Genomic DNA, 6,000 nt, shown 5'->3' with positions numbered 1-6,000 from the left:
GATCAGGTTCGTCAAGCAGGACCTGCCTTTCATAAACCCATGCTGACTGGGCCTGATCACCTGCTTGCCCTGCAAGTGCCGCGTGATGACTCTCAAGAGGATCTGCTCCATGAGCTCCATGAGCATTTGGCAGCCTTTTAAGGTAAATCTACTCTACATACAACATATAAAGGAGAACTGTAAACAATCTTAAACATTGAATCATGTGTCCTCACTTAACCAGTTTCATTAGCTTATAATGCATGATCCTAATACTGTTCTTTCAGAAAAAAAAAACAGTGTTAGGTAAGATAAGGATCTTGTAACACGAAAGCAAGCAGCAAAAATTCTGGATGTAGTTCTAGTACATCTTAGAAGAGTAATGAGTAGTCTGACTCCTTTTCCCTTTTGCAAATGATTAAATCAATCACTTAGGAGCTCCACCAAATCCCTTCTCTACAACAGGAAGCTCCAATTAAATTAGTTTTTAAACCAAATTAATTAAAGCTGCACAATTTCTATACAGACGCACTCAGTTTTGTGTGAGTCTTACTTGCGTTCAACCCTCTTTCTCATCAACGTAAATAAAATCAATATATGAGAGTTAATAAAGCTTGCTGGTAGTTGAAGGATGAATTCCAAGTCATTTAGTTATAGTTAATTTGGAAAAACATTCTCTACTACACAAAGCCTGCCCAAATTGCCATTTTCTCTTATCTGAGAATCAATCATCTGACTTGATGACAAGAAGGGGTGGGGGGATACATCTCTTCACTCTACAGCATTAAATGATCAATTAACATTTTCCAGGTAACGTTTTAAGTGACAAATAGGAGAGCTTAGACCGTAACAACTTGTCAGAGCTTGAGGAAAGTCTCCTGTCACACAAAACGGCCACAGCTGTTTAGCAGCAGCAGAAATGGAGGTGAAGAACAAGGCGTCCAGAAGCACAGCCCATATCATGAGGACCAAGAAAGAGCTTCACACTCCCCTGAGAATCAGCCCCACTGAGCCAGTCTTATCCATACACACATGTAAGCATCAGAAACTACAGAATTTAATTCTGCCATTGTAGACAAAGCCCTGGTCTTCATGAGGCATGGAGACCGATGCTGCTGAGGTATGAATTTTATTCCAAATTTGCCCAGGACAACAAATCCTAAGTTGCAGTTTAATTCTAAATGCCTGCAGCCATCCATGAGCTGCCAGCATGAATAGCAATGGTTTTGTGTCATCCAAAACCCAACAAAGGAAGCAGCACGGCCCTACTCAAATCAGGAAGGTGTGAGCACCGAAGCAAGACCTTCCATTGCTGGGAACGGCGCGAGCTCTCATGAGCTGCTCTTCACAAGGCCTAACACAAAAAAGGTTTGCCGTAGTTTTGACTCATCTTCCCTCTCTTCCCACTGACTTTTCCGAATGATTTTAATCTGTTTTTTCCATTCAACAACTCTCATGTCTCTCCCATTTATTCCCTATCCCCTTCACACACCCTCTTGCCCTTCTCTCTCTTTATCTCCTGCTTTCCTCCAGTCCCCTCCTCGTTTTTTCCTCTCCTTCAAGTCCTTTTGCAGGCACTTGCAAATGTGACTGCTCAGCAGTCAAACAGAACAGGAAAACCCAGGCATCAAGGGAACCTTACTGCTTCGGCCTACCCTGAAATAGACTGACACGGGAGCAATTAGAATGCAATTTTATGTAATAAGATGATTTATTCATTAGTACAAGGCATAGATAAAAGCTTATGGCTGATGAGAGAAGCAGGTTTGTTACAGCTGTCAGTTCCACCAGCAAAATGTATTAGTCATTTCATTTTTCTTTTTATTTTTTTTTAACACCAAAAGCATCCTATAATTATATGTATGTGCCCTTCCTTATAGAAGGAGGCTTTGCACAAAGTTATTTTCATAATAAAATAGCAACAATTAAAGTGTCATAAGATGATTGGTCTGTCAGCGAGTTTGATTGACCTGCGTATTCCTGATTTTTTTTTTAATATTATTTTCTAGTTTCTAAAAGATAACAGTAAGATTTTGGATTCAAAATATATATCTTTGCCACAGTAGGAAGGTGAACAAACATCAGGTACTTTGAGTATGCTCTTGGTCAACAGACATACAGAATTTCAGATGAATTCTTTTCAAGGCCAGTGTCAGTAACAGGAGCCTCCTTCTTGCTTTTGAAATAATTTCAGCACAGCCCAAGTAGCAACACTAAATCATGTCTGAAGTTGGCCTTCCAGCCAAGACTGACGAGTAGCAGAGATCACCATGAAAAATACCTGCACCATTGCTGGCATGTGGAAGAGAATAAGAACCTCAGGGCTTTGGTTCATCATCTCACACACTAGCCACAAATCCTGAGACTCTGCAAAAAGCAAAGAGCACTCAGCTTTACCTTTCAGTGATCACAGCAGGAGCACACAGTTTCCTCTTTGCAGTAGCTCCACTGTTGAATTCGTGCTGGATGGAAGCACTCAAAGCCTGCCCCATTCCCACAATGGAGCACTTGGACCTCGGCAAAACTATACCTGAATACTCAGCGGGACCAAACTGGCAAGAAAAGCGGGCAGAAAGAGCCCTTGTCCAAAAGCAATTCTCCTGGGTCGCTTCATCCTACCCCACAGATGTATGAGCCAGCCCCTGTTCTTGTTATTCACCACCCAGCACAAGAGCAGAGAGCATGAGCACTACTCTTTCACTGTTATGGGAGGAGGTTGTTTGCTTTCACATGTCAGACCCCACTGAATATATTAGCACGTGTGGCCTTGTTAACATGTCAGACGGTGATATTAAACAGCCAGGACCCAGCCTGCACTAGAAAGGAAGACAACTGGTGATCTGTGGGATTGACTAAGGCTGGTAGACGACTTGCACAACACAGCGAGGCTTCAGACCCCCAAACAAACAAACAAATGAAAAAAATGATGCAAGACAACAAGGAGGTTCCCTGGGAAGTAAGGAAAACCAAGGAAGACTATGTTCCATTTGTGGATTTCTCAGTGCAAGAAGGCCAGGTTGGTAACCCCATCTTGAATGGGTTTGGGACTGCTTTAATGTCTGACCCAGGGAAATTACTAGAGAAGGCAAATGCCTTCTAAAGAAGACCATGAAGTGTTCATCTGCAGAGCAGGTGCTGTGTTTGCAAAGGGACCTGTGATAGCTAGGCTACATATTAAAAAAAGAAAAAGAAAAAAAAGAGAGAACATAAACACCTTAATTTTGTTTAAGACAACTCATGTCATTAAGTGCTTTCTTTCATTAATGCTCTTTTTTTTTTTTTGGGGGGGGGGGGGAAGGAAGGGTGTCAGAAAAAGCAACCCTTTAAATAATAATAATAATAAAAAAAACACTCGGTACCTTCCTGGTGTTTAGAGTCCCATTCATAGTACCCCTTTCTGCAAGGACACCTTTCCCCTTACCAGCAGGAAATAATTCACCACTCAAACGCACTGGTCTCGCAACACTATTCAAAATAGAGGTGCACACAATAGGTGAAGGGGTGTCTGCCTGTATTTAAACTGCAAAAGCAATACTTAGAAATAACAAGGATTAGTCATACAGCACGCAAGACACTTTGTTCTGTACTTTATGAGAAAGTATCAATTACAGGATGGAAGACAGCATTATAGCACGGGAATAGACTGATGCTCGGTACAGACCACAGTGAGCAATGTGACCGATAGTCTACTTGGGCTAAAAGAAGAGACTTCTCAGACGAATTCCCACTTTCATTTCACTTTGGATCTATGTTTCATCATGGCTGACTCAACACGAATAAGACAGCACATCTAGTGAATTCTTACAACGTATTGTACTATTTAGAGGTGGAAAAGCATTCACATAGTTCACTGTAGGCTTATTCCTGACACACGTTACGCTCCCTTAGAGATTTACTGAAGCGTGTCCTAAAGCCTCTTGCCAGTGGATGGCTCACATTTCCCTCCCAACAGCCGTATCAGGTTTCTTCCATTCTTCTGTGCAAACTCCACACCAGTCCCCCAGCTGAAACTGAAAACAGTGCCTCCTTCCCATTCAAACTGTGAAGAGATTTACCTTTAATATAACAGGTCTGCCCTCGGTTTCAATGGCATGGCTATTTGCTCAGGCTCTCTAACCAGCTTTAATCTGTCATTTTTCTTCCCTATTTGCTTGCTTTTAGCACACAGCAATGTACCTTTCTAAACAGCTCCCAGATATATTTTCCAGTTCCTACATCCTTCTCCAAAAACCTCTATTTGATGCTGACAGTCTAAAAATACACTGGTCAGAACAGAATGCTACCATCCATGTGTGATTACCTGACACCCATACACTAACACACTCACGTTCCTCAGGTGCTCCATGGCTGGCATAGTTTCGTACCTCAGCCTCTCTTGTACTGGGGAGCCCAGCACTGGACACAGCACTCCAGACGTGGCCTCCCCAGTGCAAAGGAAAGGGGAAGGACCACCTCCCTCAGCCTGCTGGCAATAGTCTGCCTAATGCAGCCCAGGATACCAGGCAGTAAGGACTTTCTTGGTGTTTTTGTTTATTTTTCACTCTTTCCTTTAAGACCAGGACTCCAGATCCAAGACTTGTCACCCAAGACTTGAATGTCTCAGCTGGAAGCCAATGTGTTTCCATTGGTTTTGTACAAAAATAAGATATGCCTTCAGAGCAGTACCTTTGGCAAAAGCACCCTGCTTCTCAAAATATTTCAGAAACAATCATTTGCTCTATTAGATGCAAAGCATCCAGATCCTAAGTCAGCAGGCTCTGTGGCAATGAACTGACAAAACAAGTCATCTCCAGGGCCAGCAGTGCCGGTGCCTTTCCACTCAGATTAACCGTGGATATCAGGCAGTGTCATGACTAAGGACAACTGGTGAGTTTGCAGCAGCCCTCAGCATGTTAGCTTGAAGATACAGCTATGTGAGTCATAAACCATCTCCTTTAGAAAAACATCAGTACAAATATTCCTGCTCTCCATATTAAATGGCAGTGCCATTTAAGGAGTTAAGGTGCTGATGTGTTCAAAGTGACCAAATACTGCATTGAGGGTGTAATGTAAGAATATAAAATATACTTTGCAAACTGTTGCACCAAAACATTCAAAGATCAAAGGAAAATCCAACAAAAGCAGGACCATGTCATGCTGGTTCCATTAAAAAAAATAGTAATAAATACCATTAAGTGATATATACCTTTGCAGAGACTGCTTTGCTAGAAATTCTTGTTCCAGGTTAGTGATACATCCTGAAAAACATATCTCCATTTCTCGCACAGGTGGTAGAAACTAGCATGAAAGCAAACGCTGTTGTTGAAGTCAACAGGTGACATGCTGAAATACACTGAGAATGAATAGCCTCCTCCTGCCAGCAGGCAAAGCTGCCGTACAGTTATTGATTCGGCTGCACAGAGGTTTTCAGTATCCATGCAGCTGGCAAGTGGCTGCCCACGATGAAGCAGCATCCAGATGTTCCTCTCAAGACTCTGGGCTTGTTAAGCCATAGAGAAAGTTCGTACCTAAAGACCTTGTGCTCTGATTTTTTTTTCTGTATCTGGTGAAAAAATGGGTAACAAATAAGAAGTGAAAGAAAGAGAAAGACTGAAAACACATGACATGTGACTACAACATCTTACAGTGTATAAGCCAGTAGCAGCTCCAGACTGCTAAAACACACACATGAAACCCATTATCTGTAGCTGCTGCTCCGTCTGGCCACTAGCCTAATTTCTCACCAGCATCACAGAAGTGTTACTCGGCATCCCGATTCATTAAAAGCATCCAAACCTCCTACTGAAACATTGCCATAAGTGCCAATAAACCATCCTTTCTCACACAAGTGAGAAAAAATAAAATACAAATTAATCCAGCAAGGGCTCTTCCCTTTTATGGGGCAGAGGGAGAGTAACCTGCCCGTGTCAGCTGAAAGGACCATCTCCAGCATGCCAAGGGAAGCGACCCTTCCCCCTGCCCAGCACCGGTGAGTCAGCTGGAGCACTGGACCCAGTTCAGGACTCCCCAGTACTGAAGGGA

The sequence above is a fragment of the Anas acuta genome, chromosome 2 (assembly GCF_963932015.1).
Source record: "Anas acuta chromosome 2, bAnaAcu1.1, whole genome shotgun sequence".
Taxonomy (NCBI): domain Eukaryota; kingdom Metazoa; phylum Chordata; class Aves; order Anseriformes; family Anatidae; genus Anas; species Anas acuta.
The sequence above is the reverse complement of the archived record's forward strand: the minus strand, read 5'-3'. Positions refer to the sequence as shown.